Raw genomic sequence first — 26,084 nt, 5'->3', positions numbered from 1 at the left:
CCTTTATTGGTCAGAGTTTTAAGTATAGGAGTTGGGAGATCATGTTGCACCAGTGCAGGACATAGGTTAGGCCACTATTGCAACACTGTGTGCAATTATGCTGTCCCTGCTATAGGAAGGATGTAATGAAACTTGAAAGGGAAACTTGAAAAGATTTACAAAGATGTTGCCAGGGTTTGAGGTTTGAGCTATAGGGAGATGTTGAATAGACTGGGGCTAATTTCCCAGGACCATCAGAGGCTCAGTGGTGACCTTACAAAGGTTTATATAATCAGGGTAAATACACAAGGTATTTTCCCTGGGCGGGATGTGGGAGTGGGGGCACAGGGGTGTGAGTCCAAAACTAGAGTGCATAGGTTTAAACTAAGCGGGGAAAGATTTAAAAGGGACCTAAGGGCAACTTCATCACACAGAGGGTGGTGCGTGTATGGAATGAGCTGCCAGAGGGACCAGTGAAGCTTGGTACAAATGAAACATTTAAAAGGCATCTGGATGGGTATATGAATAGGAAGGGTTTCGAGGGATATGGGCCAAATGTTGAAAAATGGGACGAGATTAATTTAGGATATCTGGTCCAAATGGACAAAGTTGACCAAAGGGTCTATTTCTGTGCAGTACATCTCTAACACTCTATCTTCTTTCACATCCTGCTGTTGTGGCAGGACATACCCAGAGTTAGTGATGGTGTTGTCTGGACCATTAATGTGTAAGATATATGTGAGATGAGTTTGTGTGTAAGCCCACATCAGGCTGTTGCTTAACGAGTCTGTGACACAGCTCTCCCGACTTTGGCACAAGCCCCAAGGTATTGGTAAGGACTTTGCAGGGTCGACTGGCTGTTTCTGCCATTGTCTTATCTGATGCTGCAGTCAATGCCACGTCCTGTATCCAATTGCATTGTTTTCTTGTGACATTTAATGGTGAATACAATTGAGTGGCTTGATTTAGAAGGAAGTTAAAAGTTAACCTTTGGAGAGTAATCCTTCTATTCTGTGACCTATAATTTTCCTCTGAAATCTGATGTGAGATTTAAATGCCATCTGAAAGTCTGTGTGTTCCACATCAACTGCATTGCTCTCATCGAGTCTGTCTGTTCCCTCTTCAAAAAACTCTTTCAGATATTCACACCGACTCTTCCTAATCAAAGTATGTTTTCTCTTTTAACTGCTCATGTCAACCCAAATAATTGTCTTGAATTAATTTAATAAATTTAAATTTCACTTGGTGCAGCAGTGTGATTTTGAGGTGCATCCCCCTGCATTAGCCAGGACATATTAATTACCAATGCAACGTTACCAGTATGCAGATTAGGCATTACCACCATGCCACCATCCTCATCCTCATTTTGGTGGCCTAGTAATAGCAGCAAATTTGGGGGAGGACTGCTAACTTTTAGTTGGGGAGACTGCAGAGCACCTTGGAAGTCAATCTCAAACAGCTGTATGCCTAGAAGCCTCAGCTTTCAACTGGACAATCTTGACATGAACAACAATGGCCTGGATAGTTGTCCAACATGCAGTAGCAAGGAAAAAGGAATAATGTAATAATGATTGCTTCCATTCTAAAAGGAGGCAATTTGACCATTCTGCAAGAAGTTTCCCTGTAACTTCCTCAGGATAGTGCATCAACAAGCTCAGTTATCTGAGGACAAATTGCTGGACAACTAATCTCTGAGCACAGTACCTGCAGCCATAATTGCTGATATTTGTTTGCAGAATCTTATTTGCATTCCCCAGCTACTTGCGCAGCTGAATGTGGGCTGAAATATTCGGAATCAAATAAGCAGTAGATGTTATACCTTTTCCTTGCTGGAAAGGATGGACTCCAAGTTCTTTACCAAGTTATGGTTGACTCCTCTTTGCTCCTTAATATTGATCACTGGTTGCACCAACATTTTTGATTGCAATATTGAGTTTTAGCCTTCTTCTGCAGCTTACTCCATCATGTAACTCAACTGAGTTGTATGCAATGGAATTCATGTATGACCTTGTCTTCTTGGCAGTTAACATTTCAGTTATCTGCTCCTAATGTCTGAAGGGCTTCCTGATCCCCATATTTCCAGCAATTCCTAATTGTTTTGTACCTACTCCAACAAAACCTCTCCCATAATTGTGCCTTTATTCAGTTTGCCTGTGTATTAGATTGCCTGTGAGAACATCGAGCAACAGGTCCAGTCACAATCCACCTCTCTTTTAAGAGGTGCTAAATAGATTTTAGCAAATGTTAGTCTTTCATAATGTCTTTGGATTTGCCGAGTCTGGGATTGGTGACATAATGTGTTTGTGGTCACGAGTAAGGGGCATGACATCAGGGAAATGCTTGCATCATATGGGATAGTATAGGCTTAATCAGGTATTGCAATCTTTGTAAGATAACAAGGTGTAGAGCTGGATGAACACAGCAGGCGTGACAGCATCAGAGGAGGAGGAAAGGTGACATTTTGGGTCTGGACCCTTCAGAAATCCTTCAGCCAATTTTCAGGGACTGTCCAATTTATCCCTCAGCGTCTTAAAAATTCATTTAGATTTAGATTTACTTTCACATGTATATAAAATAAAGTGAAAAGATTTTTTTGCGTATTACACACAAAGTGATGCCACAGTCCAATGCCATCTTTAAGCACTGAACATAACAAGATTTTACTGCAATAGAGTTCTTCCTTCCATTCTTCTTGCTCCCCCTCTGTTACTTCGCTACTGACTTTGATATTAGCTGAAGCCTCTGAAATGGGCTCCTTTTGGTCTTTGTAACAAGTTCTGAGGTCTCAATTACAGCTGCCTCCAGATGCTGCCACTGGTCCACCATTTGTCCATTTCACCAGCTCTTCTGCTCCTTCAGGCACCTGGGGCTAGCTAAGGACCTGGAGCTTCGGCTGAACCTGCAAGTCCAATCCAGGGGAGTCATCCCAGGTCTTGTTTCTTGTTTGCCAGGAGACCTCGGGTTTGGGTAAAGCTGTGTCTTGTTCATCTTGGCATTTCTGCTGTCAGAGACTGCCTGCTTCACCACTCTCCAGGCTTTAAAGAAAAAGAGATAAAAGAGAAAGAAAGCAGGTGGGAGCGGATGAGTCCTGGTTTTCAGCCCTGCTATTCTGCTGCCATCTTGATGCAGAATAGGTTGAAACATGCATTGCTGATGAATTACCAAATTGCAATATCAAATGACTGAACAAAAAACTGATAATTTTTGAAAGGGACATGTTTGCAAACCTCATAGGGTTCACCAGGATTGAGTGAACTAACTGCTCAACTATGCATTTACTACATAAGAGCAAATTTGCTTTGGTACCAATATGTAACTTCTGTTGATTAATTCGAGTACAGATTCCTTTACCGGTCACTTCATGCTCAAACTTCTGCTCCAACATGTCACAGTTATCTCTTAAGCAGTAATAGATTTGTCTATCAGGAACCTGTTGAGTCTTGTCCTTATGCATAATGATGGATTGAGTTGAAATGCAAATCAGAGTTAGTGTAATCAAATTCTGTCGAGACTTCAATTGTATCTACTTACCTGCTTTTATAATAACTATTCATTGCAGAAAGATGCAGCCAAATTTTTTTATCTTCTTTGGTTTCATGACACATTTTATGGATGCATAGATATCTGCACTTGTGCTAGAAATGGATTGGCTCACAAATTGAATATAATTTATCTGGTTAGACTGCAGACTGCTGCATTGGTACAGAGAGAATGATAAGATTGGAAGTCAAGCAAAGTTTAGTTTGTATACAGATGAAAATTCTTTGGCTGTGAAGCAGCACAAACCCGCTCTTTGTTTTAGGGATTCATATCAAATAAGTCTCTAAACATAATGCTTCTCTCTTCCTTTTGTCTCCAGAGAAGATTTATACTGTCAGATCAAAGCTAGGTTGGAAAAAGAATTGCTTTTCTTTCTTTTCACGAAGAAATGAGAATTGGAATGTCCTAACAGTACAATTTTGTAAAATGTGTCACTTATCCATTCAAACTCATTTTATTCATTTAGGACAGGGGTGGCACAGTGGCTCAGTGGTTGACACTGCTGCCTCACAGTGCCAGGGACCCATGTTCAATTCAACTATCAGGTGACTGTCTGCGTGGAGTTTGTACCTTCTCCCCATGCCTGTGTGGGATTTCTCCTTGTTCGCCAGCTTCCTCCTACAATCTGAGCATGCCTGAGGGGTGACCTTATAGAGGTTTACAAAGTCATAACCAGCATGGATAGGGTGAATAGTCAAAGTCTTTTCTCTAGGGTAGGGGAGTCCAAAACAAGAAGGCATAGATTGAAGGTGAGAGGGGTAAAATTTAAAAGGGACCTCAGGGTCAACATTTTCACGCAGAAAGGGTGGTGTATGGATAGAATGAGTTGCCAGAGAAACTGATAGAGGCTGGTACAATTACATTGAAAAGGCTGTGACTTGTTCGAAAGAGGGGTACATGAATAGGAAGGGTTTTGAGGGAAATTGGCCAAATGCTGGAAAATGGGACTAGATAATTTAGGATATCTGGTTTGCATGAACGAGTTGGAGCAAAGGCTCTGTTTCCATTTTGTATAACTATGAGCTGGTTGGGTGGATTGGCCAGGTTAAAATTGTCCATCGTGTCCAGGGATATGCAGGGTAAGTTGGTTAACCATGGGAAATGTGGGGTTACAGGGATAAGGCAGGGGTGTTTGCCTGAGTGGTACGCTGTTTGGAGGTCCAATGGAGACCCAATAGGTCAAATGGCCTGCTTCCACATTGTAGGGATTCTATGATTCTAATCTGTGTTCACTGTTAAAAGGGAGGCTCCCACCCATGATGATTCAGTTAGAAATTACCAGAAGCTTCAGAGGATCTGTTTTAAACAAAGAAAGGCCATTTGACTCTTCACAGTCACATTAATCATGTTGTGAATGTTCCTTTTAAAACAGAAAAGATGGTTTCATAGGAAGTGGAAAACAGGAACACTCCATTTTGAAGTTAGGTATAGAATAAGCCTTCACCAGGCATGGTACCTCACATATTAGGCCAGTGCACGAACCCACTGATGTGACACACATGACTTTCTTCCACACAGTAATTACTTTGCATCTATAGTGCCAACAAATATGAATACAAAGGTATTTGATTCATCTTTCCCATGTGTTTTCTTGCCTTTTTATGGTCTGCTCCCCTGTGAGCTTTCTTTGTAGTGGTGGTTTCTTTCTTAGAGTATATTTCAATCATCCAAATGGAAGTGACATGTCAAAGGAATCCTGCAGCTCTTGACGTGTAGCCTCCAGGCAGTGATGTGTTTTCAAAAACATTGGCTTCTTTTGAAGGCCATGCTTTTAAAAAACATTCCTGTCATAGTAACCAAGTGCATAAGTGAAGGAAGGACAACCAGAGATTTTGGACCTGTCCAGAGCTGAAATTGAATGTGCAAGACATAGCATTTACTCCAGCAGAAAGCTTTTTACTTTTTTTTTAAAGTTCTTATGAAACAAAAATGGATTATTTAATTCATCCATCCATATTATAATCGGATACTACCTGTCAAGAGCAATCTTTGTTTTTAAACTATTAGTAAGTGATTTTGGTTCTCAGTCATGTGGCTGCATCATAGTTTTCCCATTGATTATTTTTCTGGATAAATTGTGCCATATAAATACCAGCAAGCCACAAAATAGCTTATGTCTGCTGCCTTCTAGAATTATCTAATGGTATTTTATCGCAATGACAGCAGTTGTGTAAACTGTGGTCTTTGGTGTTTAAAATTGGGAGCGTGTTTTTAGCTCAGTGAATAGTACAAGTAATTGTTCATTTGATTTATTCATCTGTTAATACGGGATAACAATTCTTGCCTGCTACAGTTGGCAAGGATTAAACAAAAAAAACTGATTTATGTTGGAAATTGCAAAACTCTACAGAAGAATTTAAAGAAACTAGTTTCTGCTTCTGGAATGACTGACACTTGATCCATTGGTGCGCTAACATGCTGAATACGACGAGTAGGTACATTTCAAGCTTGAAACACGTGTTGCCCTAACTGATAAATTTGAACTCACATGAAGAATATTACAGGCTTTTACATTTCTGGTGTTTAAAAAAATGTTTTTTTATGAAGCAGGACCTGCAAATCAGAAAGGAGGTGAAGGCGGAGTGTTAATACCACTGGGCTAGAAATTCAGAGGCCGAGGATAATGCTCTGGGGATTTGGATTTAAAATCCATCATGGTAGTTGGTGAACTTTAAATGCGATGAATGAATCTGGAATGGGAAAGCTAATCTTTGTAACAGTCACTATTGAATTATCATTGATTATTATGAATAAAATGTAATCTGCCATTGTCATCTGTTCTGACCGACATGCGACTGCAGAGTCACAGCAATGTGGTTAAAATTTAACCACCCTTTGAAATGACTGAGCAAGCCGTTTAGTTGAAGGGCAATGCCAGCTGGGCTACAAAGGCTGACCTTAACAGTGATACAAAGATGGAAGAAATTAAGCCAAATGTCTGAAATTGCTGAAATGTACCAATATTTGACTTGCCTCTTTATGGTTTGACACTCCAGTAAATGAAGACATAAAATAGTTGTGTTGATGTAGATAATAAAGTATGAAGCTGGATGAACACAGCAGGCCAAGCAGCATCTCAGGAGCACAAAAGCTGAAGTTTCAGGCGTCGACCCTTCATCAGAGATGGGGATGGGGAGAGGGTTCTGGAATAAATAGGGAGAGAGAGGGAGACGGACCGAAGATGGAGAGAAAAGAAGATAGATGGAGAGGAGAGTATAGGTGGGGAGGGGATAGGTCAGTCCAGGGAAGACGGACAGATCAAGGAGGCTGGATGAGGTTGGTAGGTAGGAGATGGGGGTGCGGCTTGGGGTGGGAGTAAGGGATGGGTGAGAGGAAGAACAGGTTAGGGAGGCAGAGACAGGCTGGACTGGTTTTGGGATGCAGTGGGTGGAGGGGAAGAGCTGGGCTGGTTGTGTGTCTGGAATAAATAGGGAGAGAGGATATAGAGCCTTCTTTGAGGGGCTGAATGGCTATTTACTCTCCTGTTTTCCTCTTATTTATTTTCTCCTGAATCATAACCAGTAACAAACTCACTGTTATTTTTTCTAATGTGTTGTGATTGTCTGCTATGTTGGTAAGGAATTTGAAACAGAAGCTGCTACACAGCTCAAAGGCTAATCAGCCCATCCTGTATGTAACATCCTTTGTCAGAGTAATTCAAAACTAATCCAATAGCTGAATGTTATGGCTGGTGGTAATATGTGACAAAACTGAGAATGCTGGAAACAGGAAATGTTGCCTTCAGAAAGCTCACAGACCTGAAACATGAATTCTGTTTCTCTCTGAATGCAGATGCTGCCTAACCTGCTCAGCCTTTCTCTCCAGCAATTTCTGTTTTTAATCCAAAACGAATCCAATCCCCTGACCTCTTCCTATTGACTTGAATCTTTTTTCTGCTTCAAACCTTATCTAATTTTCCACTGTACATTACAATGGTCTGTTCCTGTTGCAAAGGATTCCAAACTTCAACAACTCTGTACAAAAACAGGCTCCAACCTTTTCTACTTTCTTCGTAACCATTTTAAATTGACTAGCCAACCAGAGTAAATGGTCTTTCACTATTCATTTTATCTTTTGTAATTAAAAAAAATGTATCAAAGCTCTTTTTTGGCTTCCCTGCTTCAATGAAAACAGTCCCTCAGATGTCTTAAATCTTCTGACAAATTATCAATTATGCTTTCAAAACAGTTGCTGTTATTATGTTATCAAAGTAGCAGACAATTATAACAGATTAGAAAAATTAACAGTTAATTTATTCTTGGAAATGGTTGAGTGGAGAATAAACAACAGAGGAAAATAGAAAATGAAGTCGGCCATTCAGCCCTTCAAGCAACATTCCCTCCAATTTTGTTCCTCCTACATAGAGTTCCAAGATCCGTGTGTGCCAGCAGTTTCTGAAGCCAAAATGGCATTAGCATGCTGATTGGCTTGGAAGCAGTGACCAGTCAGCTTGGAGGGCACATTGCCCTCATATCTATTCTGCCTTTTAGTTAGAATATGGCCAATGTAGATATCCAATCCCCTTTTTAAAAAAATTCTGACTTGTGATGAGGATGTTGCTCAGCTGCTTGTCCATTGCTACTTACCTTTAAGTAATTGGGCCCTTAGGCCACATCGGAGGGCAGTTAAAAGTCAAACATTTCTTTGGTGAAAATCAATTCACATGTGGGCTGAGATAATGGGAACTGCAGATGCTGGAGAATCCAAGACAACGAAGTGTGGGGCTGGATGAACACAGCAGGCCAAGCAGCATCTTAGGAGCACAAAAGCTGAAATGGGGGATGAGGAGACGATTCTGAAATAAATAGGGAGAGAGGGGGAGAAGGGCTGAAGATAGATGCAGGAGAAGATAGGTGCAGAGGAGAGTATGGGTGGGGAGGTAGTGAGGGGATAGGTCAGTCTGGGGAGGAGGGACAGGTCAAGGGGGCGGGATGAGGTTAGTAGGTAGGAAATGGAGGTGCGGCTTGAGGTGGGAGGAGGGGATAGGTGAGAGGAAGAACAGGTTAGGCAGGTGGGGATGAGCTGGGCTGGTTTTGGGATGCAGTGGTGGGAGGGGAGATTTTGAAGCTTGTGAAATCCACATCGATACCATTGGGCTGCAGGGTTGCCAAGCGGAATATGTGTTGCTGTTCCTGCAACTTACGGGTGGCATCATTGTGGTACTGCAAGAGGCCCAGGATGGATATGTCGTCTGAGGAATGGGAGGGGGGGGTTGAAATGGCTTGTGATTGGGAGGTGCAGTTGTTTACTGCGAACCAAGCGTAGGTGTTCTGCAAAGCGGTCCCCAAGCCTCCACTTGGTTTCCCCAATGTGGAGGAAGCCACACCGTGTACAGTGGATGCAGTATACCACATTGGCGGATGTGCGGGTGAACATCTGCTTGATGTGGCCAGTCATCTTGGGGCCTGGGATGGGGGTGAGTGAAGTGGTGTGGGGGCAGGTGTAGCACTTCCTGTGGTTGCAGGGGAAAGTGCTGGGTGTGGTGGGGTTGGAGGGGAGTGTGGAGTGGACAAGGGAGTCGTGGAGACAGTGGTCTCTCCAGAAGGCAGACAAAGGTAGTGTGGGAAAAATGCCTTTGGTGGTGGGGTCGGATTGTAGATGGCGGAAGTGTCGGAGGATGTTGCATTGTATCCAAAGGTTGGTGGGGTGGTATGTGAGGACTAGGGGGATTCTCTTTGGCGGTTATTGCGAGGGCGGGGTGTGAGAGATGAGGTGTAGGAAATGTGGGAGACACGGTTGAGGGCGTTCTTGACCACTGCTTGGGGTTGAGTTGCAGCCCTTGAAGAACGAGGACATCTGGGATGTGCGGGAGTGGAATGCCTCATCCTGGCAGCAGATGTGGCAGAGGCGAAGGAATTGGGAATAGGGGATGGAATTTTTGCAGGAAGGTGGGTGGGAGGAGGTGTATTCCAGGTAGCTCTGGGATTCAGTGGGCTTGAAATGGACATCGTTTTGAGGTTGGGGTGGAAATTCCCCAGTCTCCAACACGTCATTTTCACCACAGACGTCCAGTCCCTATACACCTGCATTCCCCATGCAGATGGCCTTAAGGCCCTCAGCTTCTTCCTGTCCCACAGACCCAACCAATTCCCCTCCTCCGACACCCTCATCCGCCTAGCTGAACTCACCCTCGCCCTCAAGAACTTCTCTTTCGATTCCTCCCACTTCCTACAGACTAAGGGGGTGGCCATGGGTACCTGCATGGACCCAAGCTATGCCTGCCTCTTTGTAGGTTATGTGGAACAGTCTTTCGCACCTACACTGGCCCAAAACCCCACCTTTTCCTTCGTTACATTGATAACTGTATCAGCACGCTTCATGCTCCCAAGAGGAGCTCGAACAGTTCATCCGTTTCACCAACATCTTCCACCCCAACCCCAGGTTCACCTGGACCATCTCCAACATGTCCCTTACCTTCCGGGACCTTTCTGTCTCCATCTCAGGCAACCACCTACAAACCGATGTCCATTTCAAGCCCACCGACTCTCACAGCTACCTGGAATACACCTCCTCCCATGCAACTTCCTGCAAAAATTCCATCCCCTATTCCCAATTCCTTCGCCTCCACTGCATCTGCTCCCAGAATGAGGCATTTTACTCCCGCACATCCCCGATGTAATCATTCTTCAAGGGCCACAACTTCCCCCGCCCCCCCACCCCCTCAGCAGTGGTCAAGAACACCCTCGACCGTGTCTTCTACATCTCCCGCACCTCATCCCTCACACCCCGCCCTCGCAATAACCGTCAAAAGAGAATCCCCCAGTCCTCTCATACCACCCAACCAACCTCCCAGATACAACACATTATCCTCCGACACTTCCACCATCTACAATCCGACCCCTCCATTTTTCCCACATTGCCCTCCAACCCCACCACACCTGGCACTTTCCCCTGCAACCACAGGAAGTGCTACACCTGCCCCCACACCATCTCCCTCACCCTCATCCCAGGCCCCAAGATGACTTGCCACATCAAGCAGATGTTCACCTGCACATCCGCCAATGTGGTATACTGCATCCCCTGTACACGGTGTGGCTTCCTCTCCATTGGGGAAACCAAGCGGAGGCTTGGGGACCGCTTTGCAGAACACCTACACTTGGTTCGCAGTAAACAACTGCACCTCCCAGTCGTGAACCATTTCAATGCCCCCTCCCATTCCTTAGATGACATATCCATCCTGGGCCTCTTGCAGTGCCATAATGATGCCACTCGTAAGTTGCAGGAACAGCAACTCGTATTCCGCTTGGGAACCCTGCAGCCCAATGGTATCGATGTGGATTTCACAAGCTTCAAAATCTCCCCTCCCACCACTGCATCCCAAAACCAGCCCAGCTGGTCCCCGCCTGCCTAACCTGTTCTTCCTCTCACCTATCCCCTCCTCCCACCTCAAGCCGCACCTCCATTTCCTACCCACTAACTTCATCCCGCCCCCTTGACCTGTCCCTCCTCCCCAGACTGACCTATCCCCTCCCTACCTCCCCACCATACTCTTCTCTGCACCTATCTTCTCCTCTATCTATCTTCAGTCCGCCTCCCCATCTCTCCCTATTTATTTCAGAATCCTCTCCCAATCCCCAGTTTCTGATGAAGTGTCGAGGCCCGTAATGTCAGCTTTTGTGCTCCTGAGATGCTGCTTGGCTTGCTGTGTTCATCCAGCCCCACACTTTGTTGTCTCACATGTGGGCTGACCAAGTAAGGATGGCAGATTTACTTCCCCATAAGATTTCCTTCCCTAAAGGGATATTAATAAATGAGACAGGTTTTTACATCGATCTGCAATAGTTACGTGATCACCATTGGAGTAGCATTTTTCTTGTAATTCTGAATGGTTACTAAAATCAAACTTCATCATCTACAGCAGTGTCTTTTCAGTAAATATACTCAGAAGTCTGAATTACTGGTCCAGTGGTATTACCACCAACCCACTGCCATATTTTCATATCCCTTATTAGTCATCAAAAGTTAATTGACCTCTGTGAAAATGTCAGTGGTTTAAAATCTGTAACTTTTGGAGGAACAGTGTTCCCAATTTCCATTGCCCATTGTATCAGCAAGCATTGATGAGTATAGTTCATGTATAACACGCCACTTTACAATTATATCTCTTTATTCTGGATTTTAAAACATGAGAACATAGTTCATTAGAATTAGACGTAGAATTAGCTTTATTTTCACATATACTCAAATGAGTGCTGTGAAAAGTGTATAAGTCACTGCTTATGGCACCATCTTAGGTACAAAGTCCCTAGGTACAGCTTCTTCAGTACAGTTCTCAGAAAAAATAGAGAAGCAAAAAGCCCAGCATTGCAGATTTTTGGAAAATCTCATAAAATGGAGAAAAAAAGTTAACACTACAGTGGTCTTCCAACCCAGTTTGTGCTGGCATCCAGCCTCCATCTACATGCGGCCTTGAGCCCAGACTGTTTCACCTCACGGTTCACGAGGTCAGCAGATAACACTTGAATCATCTTGAGACTAGACGTACACACTGAAACCATGCCAGGCCGAGAGAACTCCATGCCAACTGAGGGACCACCACGTCAGATTGTTATTGCCAGGCAGAGAGGATTCTTCATCAGATCTTCAATTTTCCATGTAACTCAGCTCTTATTAAACTGGAATAAGAGTTCCTCATTTTTTCACCAACTCTGAGCAAATAGCAATGTTGGTATTTTTACTGCCACATTACAGATAGACTGAAGCTTGAATTGATGTTTGACCCAAAAGATGCAACAAACTTTCAATATCAAGCTGTAGGTAATCATATTTGTGTGTGTGAATTCCAGAGTATAACTAAAAACTATTGTCTTCGATAGAAAGCTACCAAGTGAGCCAAGTTAACAGACAATACATTTATGGATAATTAAAGTAGGAACTTCAAACCGAACAAATTTGAATCAAAATTTCAAATGACATACAAAAGACAGACACTATGTTCACCAACCAGAACAAGTTCAGCTCAATCTCAAGATATGTAGATACATTTTTGGATGGCGGTATTCCTACTACATAAACTCATTCACAAGGACACTGCAATGCACATTGCAGGGTTGAGGAAAATTCATATACGATTGGCTCAAATTGTCTTTGACTAACATAGCATAAAGAAAGGTAAATGAAAGTTTATGAAATAGAAATGTACTGCTTGATTTATGCTTTTGATTTGCCAATAGTCATTTTGAACAAATTTTGGAGAACTTGGCTTTTGGACTAAGTACAAACATATGTGCTCCCAATACTGTCGAGTGCCTTCTGTCGTCAAATTTGAAAATTTCAAGCAGTTTTCTTAGAGCTCTGCAGTGAAGCATTCATTCTATGTGTGGAACTTCCTTTTTTTGAATACTTTCACTTCTTTGGCATATGTGGTCTATGTGCCAGCAACTCTTCTTGTTTATTTTGTTTCCTCTTCGCACACATTCAGGCTTAACCAATTGACCAGATGGGCTTCACAAGTAAGCAGACTCTCCAAATCAAATACCAATACTGAAATTACAAAGCTATATTTTAATTTAGTTAAGATCTTGATATTTGAAGTATCATACTGTGAAAAGGTAAGAAATAAGTAAAATGAACCAATGGAAACACCAATAATGCAATCACAAGGGTATTTCGCTTTGGGATAATTGTTAATTAAATTTACTCATTAATTTAACCAAGGGAAGAAAGATTTACACTTGCCCTGTGACTTTGTTGATTTTTTAAGATGTGTCACAGACACTGAAGTTGGTTGAATTATAGCTGCCTCTATTGGTCTGTTAAGGTGAAGATGACTGTGTACTTCATCTGTTGTCTTTGGTAGAATTCTGACACGTACAGAATACCACAAATGATCAAGTTTTGGATGAGTTGCTGGCTTGAGAATTCCTCTGTTTGAATTTTCTCTCTGCATCTGATGCATGATTACTTTCAAAGAAGGTCACACCCTATTTATATGTTTGTGCTGGGTGCTGTGAGCTTCTCCCAGGACTTGTTAATTTTAAAACTCCTAAGAGAAGCGTTTGAAATTGTCCTTGTCATTCTTCTTTTGTCTGCCATGACAACACGCCTCAAGCTCAAACTCTCCATTAAAGATCTGCGTTAGCAAGCAAGATTCAGGAATACAGACTTCATGATGAGTCGGTAGCTTGAGTAAAAGTACTTAAGCTTAGTGTGCCTGGAACAGAGTGGGAAAGATGTTGCACGGAATATTCCAACCCCTCAGGTACTTTGGGCAAAGGGGAGAAATTTGAGACAGTGCAGTGAGAATGAAACAATTAGATTCTTAATGACAAGGAAGAAGAAATCTAATTTTCCACCTTCAGATATCAACAGCTTGACGAGTGTCTTACTCGTACGCAGAAAGGATATAATTTCGATGCAAATACATCTCGTTGTTCATTATTGTCACCTCATTTCTATGGAGTTCTCAATTGTCCCAGACACTGCTCAGACAGTGCCTAATCCAACTTTAAAGTCAGAGCAGCTACATGGTGGACACAGCTCACTGCTTGCTTTTCCAGATCTCCATCTTAACTTGCATTCACCACGTCTCATGGCACACTGCATGGGTAGCAACTGTCCCTACTTTTCATCCCCAAAGTTGACATTGGCAAAGCAGCAACCTTGTTGCATCACCATGGCCAAACGTGGAATAACTCAGAAGAAACTTTTGCACTTAATGACTGTACCTGGGACCATTTCAGTGCAATCACACAGCTCCAGCCAGGTCATTCTGCCTGCAGAGACACAAATCCATTTCATACAATGGCATAGGGTGCATCTCAATGCTGTTAGCTTGCTTAGTTACCACTCACTGACATTACACTTCCTTGGATGCTTAGTGCATCTATGTCTTGCCTTTTGGCATAGTGCTGCTTCATTTAGAACTTAAAAATTCACAGCATCTCTGTCTTACTCTGCTTCTCAGCTTGGCATGGTCAAGGACGTGGACTGATTGATGCACAGCATCATGCTGCATCAATGCCACATCTACGGCATGTTTCAGCAGAGCACATACTCCAACCAAATGGCCAAATCTTAAAATCTAAGGGGAGTTGTTGTTTATTACATGAAGTGGAAGTATGCTCAATTAGGGGATGCCATACTAACAAGGTCAGTCATTGATTTCAGTCAAGGATTGGTCACAATCAGTAAGTTTTGTAGTGAACTAGATCCAGGGATCTATGTTCTTCCAGTCCAGGGATTGAACCACACTTAGTATTGCAGGTCAAGTCGTGGAGCTACAGCATCATCAGTCAGGGAACTGGGCAGTTCTCCTATGTCAGCCCATGGGGTGGGCTGTAGTCTATCCTGGGGATTTGGGCGGTAAACATCAAGAGTGGTTGTTAAGATGCAGTTGAGAAAAGTGGGAATTTCTATTCATACAGTTATTTAATTACACAACATGGCAACAGACCCTTCAGTCCAACTCATCCATCCCAACCAGGTATCCTAAATAAATCTAGTCCTTTTGCCAGCATTTTGCTGATATCCCCCAACCCTTCCTATTCATACACCCATCCAGATACCTTTTTAAATATTGTAGTTGTATCAGCCTCCACTACTTCCTCTGGCAACGCATTCCATACCTGCGCCACCCTCTCTGGAAAAAGTGGCCCCTTAGGTCACTTTTAAATCTTTCTCCTCTCACCTCAAACCTATGCCATCTAGTTTTGGACTCCTCAACTGCACGGAAAAGACATTGTCTATTTACCCAATCCATGCCCCTCAACATTTTATTAACCTTTATAAGGTCACCCCTCAGCCTCCAATGCTCTAGGGCAAATAGTCTCAGCCTCTTCCTATAGTTCAAAACCTCCAACCCTGGCAACTTCCTTGTAAATCATTTCTAACCCCTTTCAAGTTTCATAACATCCTTCCTACAGCTGGGAGACCGGAACTGCACACAGTATTACAATAGTGGCCTAACCAATGTCCTGTACAGCGGCAACTTGTCCTCCTAACTCCTATTCTCAATGTACTGATCGATAAAGGCAAGCAGACTAAACACCACCTTCACCATCCTACTTACATGCAACTCTATGTTCAAGGATCTATGAACCCGTACTCCAAGGTCACTTTGTTCAGTAACACTCCCCAGGATCTTACCATTAAGTGTGTAAGCCCTGTCCTGATTTTCCTTTCCAAAATGTAGTGCCTCATGTTAACCTAAATTAAACTCCATCTGCCACTCCTCGGCCCATTGGCCCATCTCTGATTAAGATCCCATTGTACTTTGAGGTAACTTTCTTCACTGTTCAATAAACCTCCAATTTTGGTGGCATCTGCAAAGTTACTAACCTCCTTTGTTCACGTCCGAATCATTTACATAAATGATGAAAAGGAGTGGACACAGCACCCATCCTTGTGATCCACCACTGGTCACAGGCCTCCAGTCTGAAAACCATATTCTACCATGTTCTGGCTTCTATCTTCGAGACAGTGCTGTATCCAAATGGCTAGTTCTCCCTGTCCTTGCTAACAAGTACACCATGAGGAACCTTGTCGAACACCATATTGAAGTCTATATACAACATGTCCACCACTCTGCCCTTATCTATTCTCTTCATTATTTCTGCAAAAAGCTCAATCAAGTCAGTTAAACATGATTTCCCACACACAAAGCCATGTTGACTATCCCTGATCAGTCCATGGCTTTATACTTCTGAGTCCTGTCCCTCAGGGTTCCCTCCAACAACCTGCCTGCCACCAGTGCCAGACTCACTGGTCTATAGTCCCCTGCCTTTTCTTTACTACTGTTCTTAAGTGGTGAAACCACATTAGCCAAACTCCAGTCATCCAGCACCTTTCCGGAGGCTATCGATTATACAAATATCTCAGCAAGGGCCCACCAATCACTTCCCGAGCTTCTGTTCTAGGCTAAACCTGATCTGGTCTTGGGAATTTCTCCATCGTTATGTGTTTTAAAACATCCAACACCTCCTTCTCTGTAATATGGATATTTTCAAGATGTCACTATTTATTTCTTCACGTTCTCTATCTTCCATATCCTTCTCCACAGTAAACACTGATGCAAAATAATTGTTTAGCATCTCCCCCCATCTCCTATAGTTCCACACATAGGTGACCTTGCTGATCTTTAAGGAGCCCCATTTTCTCTCTCTAGTTATCCTTTTGTCCAAAATGTACTTGTACTATCCCATCAGATTCTCCTTAACCCGATTTGCCAGAGCTACCTCATGTCTGTTTTTTGCCCTCCTGATTTCACTCTTAAGCATACTCCTACTGCCTTTATACTCCTCTTGGGATTCACTTGATCCCTGCTGTCTATATACCTAACATTTTCTTCCTTTTTCTTGACCAAGATCTCAATTTCTCTAGTCACCCAGCATTGCATTTACGGACCAGCCTTGCCCTAACCCTAACAGAAACACACTGTTTCTGGTCTCTCATTATCTCATTTTTGAAGGCTTCCTATTTTCCAGCCATCCCATTACTTGTGAAAATCCACCTCCGGAGATAACAAATTGTAGAGCTAGATGAACACAGCAGGCCAAGCAGCATCAGAGGAGCAGGAAGGCTTTTTCTGAAGAAGAGTAGAGTTATATGCCATGCATTCGCATATGCCATTTTATAATGTTTAACACAGATTTAGGTCCTAATTTGCTTATTTTAATGATAGGGAGGAAAGACTTCCTGAAATGATCTTAATAGTAAAATACAGCTGTTTTGAAATCTAGTTTTAGTACACAATTTTAGGTTGAATAATTGGTGAGAACAAATTGCACTTGTCCAAAATAGCTAAAGTTGACACTTCTTTATTTTGTAATGATGATATGGAGTGCACTCACTGATCTGACCTTCTTAGAGGAAAGCTCAAGGATCAAGCAAGAGGGCGTACTGTTCCTCAAACATAACACTTAAGGCCCTGGTAGAGCTGGTCCGGGGAGAAGCGGTATCTTGTAACCACAAGAGAGACAGATGACTCAGCAGCTTTATGTTCCAGTAGGAAGTGATGCTAGAGTGTCTGGCCTCATCCACCTTCCATTTACCCTGTTGGGGACTTAGCAAGGTATGCATGGCTAACCAATCCCTTTCCACTATAAGGTACCCAATTTGGTGAACATTCATTTTAGCTGAAATCCGCATGGACTTTCCAAAAGATTAAAGAGAACTTTAAGAGAAGTTTGGATAAAGTATTCTAGATGGTCTCATGTTATGTATCAAACATCCTTCCCAAACCTCCAACCAGTGAGTGGGTAAGTTGTTGAAGGGAATTCTGAAGGACAAGGATCTACATGTATTTGGAAAGGTGATTAAGATAGCTAATATGGCTTTGTGCAAGGGAAATCATGTCTTACTGAACTGATTGAGTTTTATTTTTGAAGAACTGAAAAAGAGGATTGATGAAGGAGAAATATGAATGTTGTCTACATAGATTCTAACACTGCGTTCGACAAGGTCCCATATGGCAGACAGGTTGGCAAAGTTAGATCACATGGGATGTAGGGAGAGCTAATAATTTTGATACAAAATTGGCTAGAACGTAATAAACAGAGGGTGGTGGTTGATTGGAAATGTTCAGCCTGGAGTTCATGTACTAGTGGTGTACCACAAGGATCTGTTTTGGGGCAACTAATGTTTGTCATTTTTATAAATGACCTGGATGAGGGTGTAGAAGGATTGTTTCGTAAATTTGCAGATGACACTAAAGTTGGTGGAGTTGTGAATCGTGCAGAAGGATGTTGCAGGTTACAAGATGATCAGAGGATCAAATATGGTGTACAGTGAGAGCCTTCTTCCTCACATGGTGATGGCTAGCACGAGGGGACATAGCTTTAAATTGAGGGGCGATAGATACAGGACAGATATCAGAGGTAGGTTCTTTACTCAGAGAGTAGTAAGGGCGTGGAATGCCCTGCCTGCAACAGTAGTGGACTCACCAACTTTAAGGGCATTTAAATGGTCATTCAATAAGCATATGGATGATAATAGAATCGTGTAGTTTAGATGAGCTTCATACTGGTTTCTCAGATTGTCGCAACATCGAGGGTCAAACGGCCTGTACTGCACTGTAATGTTCTATGTTCTATTGTGATATAGACTGTCCTCAAATATCGCCACTAACTTCTCCAAGTTCCCATGTCTCCATGTCTTCATCCACACTAAGTACAGAGGAGAAATAATCATTGAGAATCCCACCCATCTCCTGCAGTTCCATACCTGTCCACTTTGGCCCTTGAATGATCTTATTATCTCTCTAGTTATTCTTTTCCCTTTAGTATACTAAATCCTAATCTTCTCAGCCAAACATATCTCGTGTCCTTTTGCACCTCCTGATTTCCTCCTCCAGTAAACTCCTGTATATCTCCAGAAATTCTCTTGATCGCAGCTGGCTGGACCTGAGCCAAGCCTCCTTCATTTTTCTGTTAAAGCCTCAGTATTTCTTAACTTCCAGGGTTCACTACTTCTGCCAACTTTGCCCTTCACTCTCACAGGAGCATATAGAACTCTAGCTGTCACACTTTTAATTGTCTCTCACTTGCAGGAGGTTCTGTTGCCTGCAAACAAGCTACTCCAATTAACCTCTGCAAGCTTCTGTCTAGTTCCATCAAAATTCACCTTGCCCTAATTAAGATCTTGAATGTGTGGACCAGCTTTGTCCTTCTCCAGTATGTATTTAAAAGTAATAAAAAGATGGTCGCTGGTCGACAAAGTGCTCCGCAACTGTCACGTCAGTCAACTGTCCTGCCCATGTCGAGTTTTGCCCATACCCAAGTGGGACTCTCAATTTACTACTTGAGGAAACTTTCCCGAGCACAGTTAACAAATTTCACCCTATCTAAGCTCTTAAAACTTTCACAGTCCCAGTCTATATTAGGAAAATTAAAATCACCTGCTATTTCAATCCTATTGCTCCTGCAAGTCTCCCCGGTCTCCCTGCGTATTTGTTCCTCTAATTCCCATTGACTATTTGCAGCCTACATATAACCCCAAGAGTGTCACCATCCCCTTCTTATTTCTTAGCTCCGCCCACAAAGCTCCATCCATCATCACTGGATGATCCCTCAGTTATTTCACCTCTGACTGCTGCTGTGATACTCCCCTTAATCAAAAATGCAACTCCCCCTCCCCACTTTCCTCCATCTCTGTCCCATTTAAAGCACCTGTACCCTGGCACATTCAGCTGCCAGTCCTGTCCCTCCTTCAGCCATGTTTCTGTAATGGCTATAACATCCCAGCTCCACGTCCCTCTTCACACCCCGAGTTCAACGGCCTTACCTATCCGCCCTCTCACGTTGAAACAGATGCAATTTAATCCAACATGCACTCCTTGCTCCCAGTTGTGTTCCGGCCTGACTCATGTCTTCAACTTGCTAATCCTGATTACTGTATCTCCTTCCAGCATCACATTTGCCTCGCTGCTTTTGAGGATCCCAACCCCATGCCAATCTAGCTAAAACCCTCCCTTGTCGCACTGGAAATTCTGTCCACCAGGATATGGGTCTCCCTCCAGCTCAGGTGCAATGCATCCCTCTTGAATAGGTCAACTCTACCCCAGAAAAGATTATTTGGATGTACTGAAAAACTTATAACTAGTAGACTTTGACACACTGCCAAGAAGTCTGTTGGATTTTGTTTAGAGTTGTTTTTGGAACATTGAGTTTTCTCACTTGGCCCTCACTTGTCACCAATGATACATTGCATCACTGTGATGTCAGCTATGAGCCTGTCAAAATTTAACCACATTTCTTTCCCATGTGTTGAAGTGTGGAATAGGAGCTGGTGTCTCAAAATCTGTTCTGTTTTGTTCTGTGCTCTGTACCGGAGTCAATGAAGTCAGAGAACACCTATTTACTCAAGTAGACATTGAATTTTGATTTGGTAGGCAGTATGGCAAACTCTTTAGTGTGTAAAGAACCTGAAGGAAATTATCTTAATTCAAGTAACTTTGCCTTAAAGTGAGAAGGGGACATCCAATTGAATTTGCAGTTTAAAGTTTAAGGAAAAACATGTGAAGTAACTGAATTGTCTTTTTATTTTGAAACAAAAAACGCATGACAAACTGTTGTCAGGAAATCTTTGTTCCTCCTTGAACATCAAGCATTTGTATAGTTGATGATCACTGAATCTCTGAATATCAGTATGTGTAGGAACCTGCAAATAAAAACATCCTGAAACCAAATGTTATGAATTGCTTTACTGATATTCTCTTTTGTGCCCTCAGTCACAGAAATAAGCAAGTGTTTTTTTTCAGTAATGTGAGGGGTGAAAGATATAGGACAGATGTCAGAGGTGGTTTCTTTACTCAGAGTAGTAAGGGATTGGAATGCTTTGCCTGCAACGATAGTAGATTCGCCAACTTTAGGTACATTTAAATCGTCATTGGATAAGCATATGGACGTACATGGAATAGTGTAGGTTAGATGGGCTTCAGATTGGTACGACAGGTCGGCACAACATCGAGGGCCGAAGGGCCTACACTGTGCTGTTATGTTCTACGTCACTGCTTAAGAACTTAGGACGGACTGGAAGCGAAAGTTGAATTCTCTGCGGTTTCTACAAATGTATCTGCCCTATTTTTACTGTAGCACGTTTGACCAGTGTGGTTCTGGTTAATTGTTTTGAAATGCCTGGATGGTATATTTTTTAATCTTCTGGTTATTATTATGATTCATACATTCAATTTTACTTCTGGAAATTGTGTTCTGTTCTAATTTCTGCTTTTCTTATTTCAAAGGTCTCAGGATAGAGCACATTCCATTGACTTTCAAACACGCAGACTCAGGGTAAAGTAAATAACATTTCTCCCTGCTTTCTTGTTCCAAATATTAATTAACAATTTGATGGAAGAGTGCTTATTCCAGTCAAAACATTTTTATATGAATTTTAAAGTTGTGTTGGAAACTAGCCAATATACAATGGATCTTATATTAATTTTCTGCGGCTGGTTATTCTGCATTGCTTAGATATGTACAGAGATTATTTTCACATTGTGTGCAATCTATAAAGATGGACTTTGTGTCAGAGGGTGGGTAACCTGATTATTTTCCTTTGGTTTAATACAGCAATGGCTCAGGATCTTGTTGCAATTTCCTGGTGTTGACTTATGCTTTGGTGACTCTCTCAATTGTTTACATATTCAAGGCAGTGATTCTCAATTTGTGGTGAGATTATATCTCAGTCCATTCATGGTTCAAATGCAGTGTTCAGGCCATTTTTTTAATATTTATAGTCCGGTAATAAGTATTATTGTCCCTGATTTTCACGTCACAGTGAAAGAACAGCTTTGTTTCCCATAATTTTTTAACAATCTATATGTATTCCTTGTGAGTGAGATATAGGAGATTTGGCAACATCTTTCTTACATGTAACATAAATGTTGAAAGCATGTCTTTGCTTAGCACGTTCAGTGATTGACTAGCAAACTAGTACAATGAGTATAAGTTACTTGAATGCTAGAATATGTTCATGCTCAATTTATGACATAAGGCAAATCACCTTTGAAATCTAGGGTTTTGAACCCTTTCACCACGTTGGATGCTGAGTAGATGTGAAACACTTGAAGAAGACAACGAAGCATCCATGGCAAGAAATGGATATGTCAGTCCCCAAGTATAATGTGGCAAATGGCAAAAAATGAATATTAAGGTTGAGGTACAGTTTTGTAAATCATCCAAACTTAACATTGATGTCCTCTAAACCCTTTACCTAAAAGTTTGTACATCTACCAATAGTTGTAGTTCTGCTCTGATCATCTGCAATGTTGAATAGGACCTCTCTCAAGATGTCCCATGGTTGTAATTTCACTCTGTAACTTTTGGGATTTAAAAGAAAAGGGGAATTATTTCATGCAATTTCTGTTGGGTATCTTACAAGTTGGTTGTTTCATTTGGCTAGATCATAGTGTGTGGTACAGAATAGCACCAATAATACGAGTTCAGTCTGTATATCCTCTGAAATATATCTCTGTATCTAACTGCTTGCCTAGTGATGTTAAGGCATCCCCCATGATTTACACTCTTCCAGTAATAAAGTCCAGATAGGTAAAGAGATAAATCACCTAAGCTATGATGGGAGATCAAGTGAACCCCATGGGAAAATCCTCTTTCCTAACTTGGTAATCCAATACTTTCAAAGGCCGCCTCTTAAAAAGTATACTTCATTTAGTTAAATTCTGTTATGTGTAAACTTTTTCAAAATGTTGACCTAATTTCTTTGCATCTTCTTGGGGCTGGATCATTGTTTTCTGCATGGGATTGTACATTTAAGCACTTTGGAATGAAAAAAGAAAAAGGAAACAATTTTTTCAACATAGTCACTGATACATTGGTTGTTTTCCTGAAAATGTACATCAGTGGAAATAAAACTATTAATCGTATCTCTGCTGTGATAAAAGTAACCTGCCAGATTTGTGAAAGTGTATTACACCTATTTTAATGATGTGCGCTACTGAAGTAAAATTCCTAGGGAGTATTCTTTAAAACAGATGAAACAATATTGTCAGTATTGTTAATGTTGTTTGAAAGCTAAAATAATTAAGGGACAAAAATACATTGAAATTTTGCCCCTTTGCAATGAAAAACAAGACATATTCATTCAGCTAATTTTAAAGGTGAATGATATTTAAATGGAGAAAACAGAAAAGATTTTTTCTGCTGTTTATCTTTTGACTGAAATGATTTGTTTTCATTACAAAATGGTGCCAGTTAAATAGAAACAGAAAAAAAAGTGAATCAAGGAAATGACAATAAACTTTAGAATTGGATTAATTTCATTTGAGTGAATCAAAGTCGGATCTATTTCCTGTACCATTTACAATCTTTCATCTCTACAACATTCAACAATTCTACACTAGCTGCAACAAATTCATAACTCTGCTCATACAAAGAAAATTTGCCCCTTAGTGGCTAATTTGGAAGAATCTCACAGATCGGTTTGTATTGGTATATTGTTGGAGAATTATAATTAAACTAATTTGTCATTCAATTTATGAAAAACTTAATATACATTCTTCCATGCACATCTGTTTAGTGCTGTAAAGTTTGAGAACCACCTGTAAAGTGTTTAGTGTTAACAGGACAAACAAAAACAAGAGGAGGATATGAAAACAATGTTAAAGAGGAAGGTCAAGCTTCAACAGCATTGTAATTTAAATCACACAGTCGATTCCGCCTATCAACAGACTAGAGTTTGATTTGCATGCTCTGGGTATTTGTGAACCTCAAACTGGACGCCAGATCATCACTAGCATTAGAACTGATTTGCATTAAATTCAGCCTGACATGGCAAAGGATATCAATAAATTGTTAAAATGGTGCGAGGTAAATGGTATATTTAAGAACAAATTGGACAGCTGACATCATCCACTGTTGCACTGGATCGGTATTTGAAGAGTTTTATTCTTTGGAGTCATCATGTAGAAGTCATTCCAAGACCCAGTTTGGCATTATTTGCTATTTCTATTTATGTTAAAATTAATTTGTAAATAGATATAAGAAGGCAGTTCCTTTTAGCTTAGAACTTCAGTAGTACATTAATATGTAATGAAACAAGAATATTTTCATCAGTGCAAATTTGTGGGCTATTCATTTCATTCCTGCACCTCACGTGAATATCTTTGTTTTCTTATATTTATTTCTGTTTTCCTTCACCAAATCTCCTATGAGGTTGTGAAGGGGAGGAGGGGGACATGGCATCAGAATTCTATGCTTATCATCAAAAGATAGACCTCCAAGGTCTTAGCCCCAAAACCATTGCAATTTTCCCTGGTTTAGGACAGGTTGTCAGCTGTGAGCTTGGTTGTAAGAGGATGGATGTGCATCAGTGAAAACTCATTAAAGCAGGGACAGATTTATGGCTGATAACACCACAGCGGATTGTTGCTTAAAGTAATACAGGGACCTGAGTTTTTGCTTCTAAGTTAACCCTTCCGCATCTTGCACTAGCACTCTGCCCGTTGAATATTACTGACTGTAGATTAGTTTACCCAGGCAAAACTTTTTTTTTGGTCCACAAATCACCCTCAGTATTCCTTACCTGCAAACGTTAGGTAAAGTTTCCCAATAGGATGCCCGTGGATAGATAGATGTTCATACGTGACTTCCCAGATTGTTTTTCCTCAGTGCACGATCTCTGTCTGCTTGACAACTCTCCTTGTGGTGAGGATGGGATCTGTAAAATTCTATGCTGAATAATTCTGTTAATTCCCAAGTTGTACAACCATTGCCCTCTTTGTTCTTTTATGGAACAGTTCTTACTCAAATATCAATTTCCATGAGGCCAAAGCTTTGAGTGGTTTCAAGGAGGAGTCAGATTTACAGCTAAAGGGATCAAAGTCTATATGAAAGAAAATGGCAACAGTATGCTGAGCTGGGTGATCAGCCCTATCGAATGGTGCAGCAGACTCGAAGGACTGAATGCCATGCTCCTGTGTCTGTTTCCTTGAAACTTTGATCATTGTAAATACAAATGTTAATAACAATAGTGTACAATATTCACCAGAAATTCAGAGTGCATTAAATTGGAGGCCGAAAACTGAGTGTGCTGGAGATCTCAATTTATTAAAAGATAGTGCCAGAGAATCTTGACAGATTTGGCAACTTCTGAGGAAGGAGAACTAGTGCTAACATTTTGGGCCGAATAGGCCTGTCATCTGAACTAAGGAGAGGTGGAGATACGATGGGTCGCATGTTATTGAGTTATGGAGAAATGCAAGGACAAGTGTGGTGGAAATTGGAGATTAAAGGTGTCAGAGAACAAAACTGTAACGGGGTGGTAATATTTGTAGAAGTGACAAGTTCAGAGTCAATAGCTGAATATCAATCATCTCTGTCTGAAAGCAAAGATCCACACAATGTGGGAAATAATGTATCAAAATGAAAGACAGATTTCATGGTCTCGAGTTGTTTGTCAAATGCTAAGTTGAGTTTAATTAATGAAACATGTCCCGTTGTAATGACTTGCGTATCATATATCGATAATTAAATATTTTCAATATTTCCAAAAAAAGTTTGTATTATCATTCTTTAGCTTCCAACAATATTGATTACAGCAAAAACCACAGTGATGTTGGAAACTACTTACATTTTGGACCAGTTTTCAAACGATGCAGATTAGAATGGTGTTGTTGCCAGGAAGTTGGTATAAACAGTTGCACTCATGTTTGATGCTGTTGATATGCCTTGGAGTACCATTTTTTGCCATTCTGACAAAGGCTCACTGGATTCGAATCCTTATCTCCATTTTTTTCTCTCCATAGCTGCTGGCAGACTTGCTGAATTTCTCCAATATTTTGAGGTTTTGTTCCTAGTTTCCAGCAGCTGCTTGCTTTGTTGCCATAAGAACATTCATGTTCAAAAGAAAGTACAAACATTTTATAAAATCAATGCTAATAATTATTCAATTATTCAAGTTAGTCACATCCGGGTCACCTTCATAGAAATCACACCAGAATATACACTGTTGATAAAGGAGAGAAACCCAAGAAACGACAATTTTTTTTTCCAAAAGCCTCTTGCAAAAAAAAAGCTTCCACTGGTGAAAATCATGTCACAAATACTTCTACATGGTCAAAGTCATAAGAGATGTAATGTTTTAAATTTATTGACAGCATGTATTTTGCA

General features: G+C 41.3%; 1 protein-coding gene across 24 annotated transcripts in view; it reads left to right on the top strand.

Moving 5' to 3' along the window:
• The window catches only part of LOC125450923 (receptor-type tyrosine-protein phosphatase delta), a 2,532,553-nt gene that overhangs the window by 1,329,818 nt on the left and 1,176,651 nt on the right, over nucleotides 1–26,084 (top strand). For all 24 annotated transcript variants that reach the window (XM_059644541.1, XM_059644540.1, XM_048527343.2 and 21 more), the window contains one exon: nucleotides 21,200–21,248. The gene's annotated coding sequence lies outside the window, so the exon portion shown is untranslated. The remainder of the gene's footprint in view (nucleotides 1–21,199; nucleotides 21,249–26,084) is intronic.

This window comes from Stegostoma tigrinum, chromosome 3 (genome assembly GCF_030684315.1).
Source record: "Stegostoma tigrinum isolate sSteTig4 chromosome 3, sSteTig4.hap1, whole genome shotgun sequence".
Lineage (NCBI taxonomy): Eukaryota > Metazoa > Chordata > Chondrichthyes > Orectolobiformes > Stegostomatidae > Stegostoma > Stegostoma tigrinum.
The sequence above is the reverse complement of the archived record's forward strand: the minus strand, read 5'-3'. Positions and strand labels throughout refer to the sequence as shown.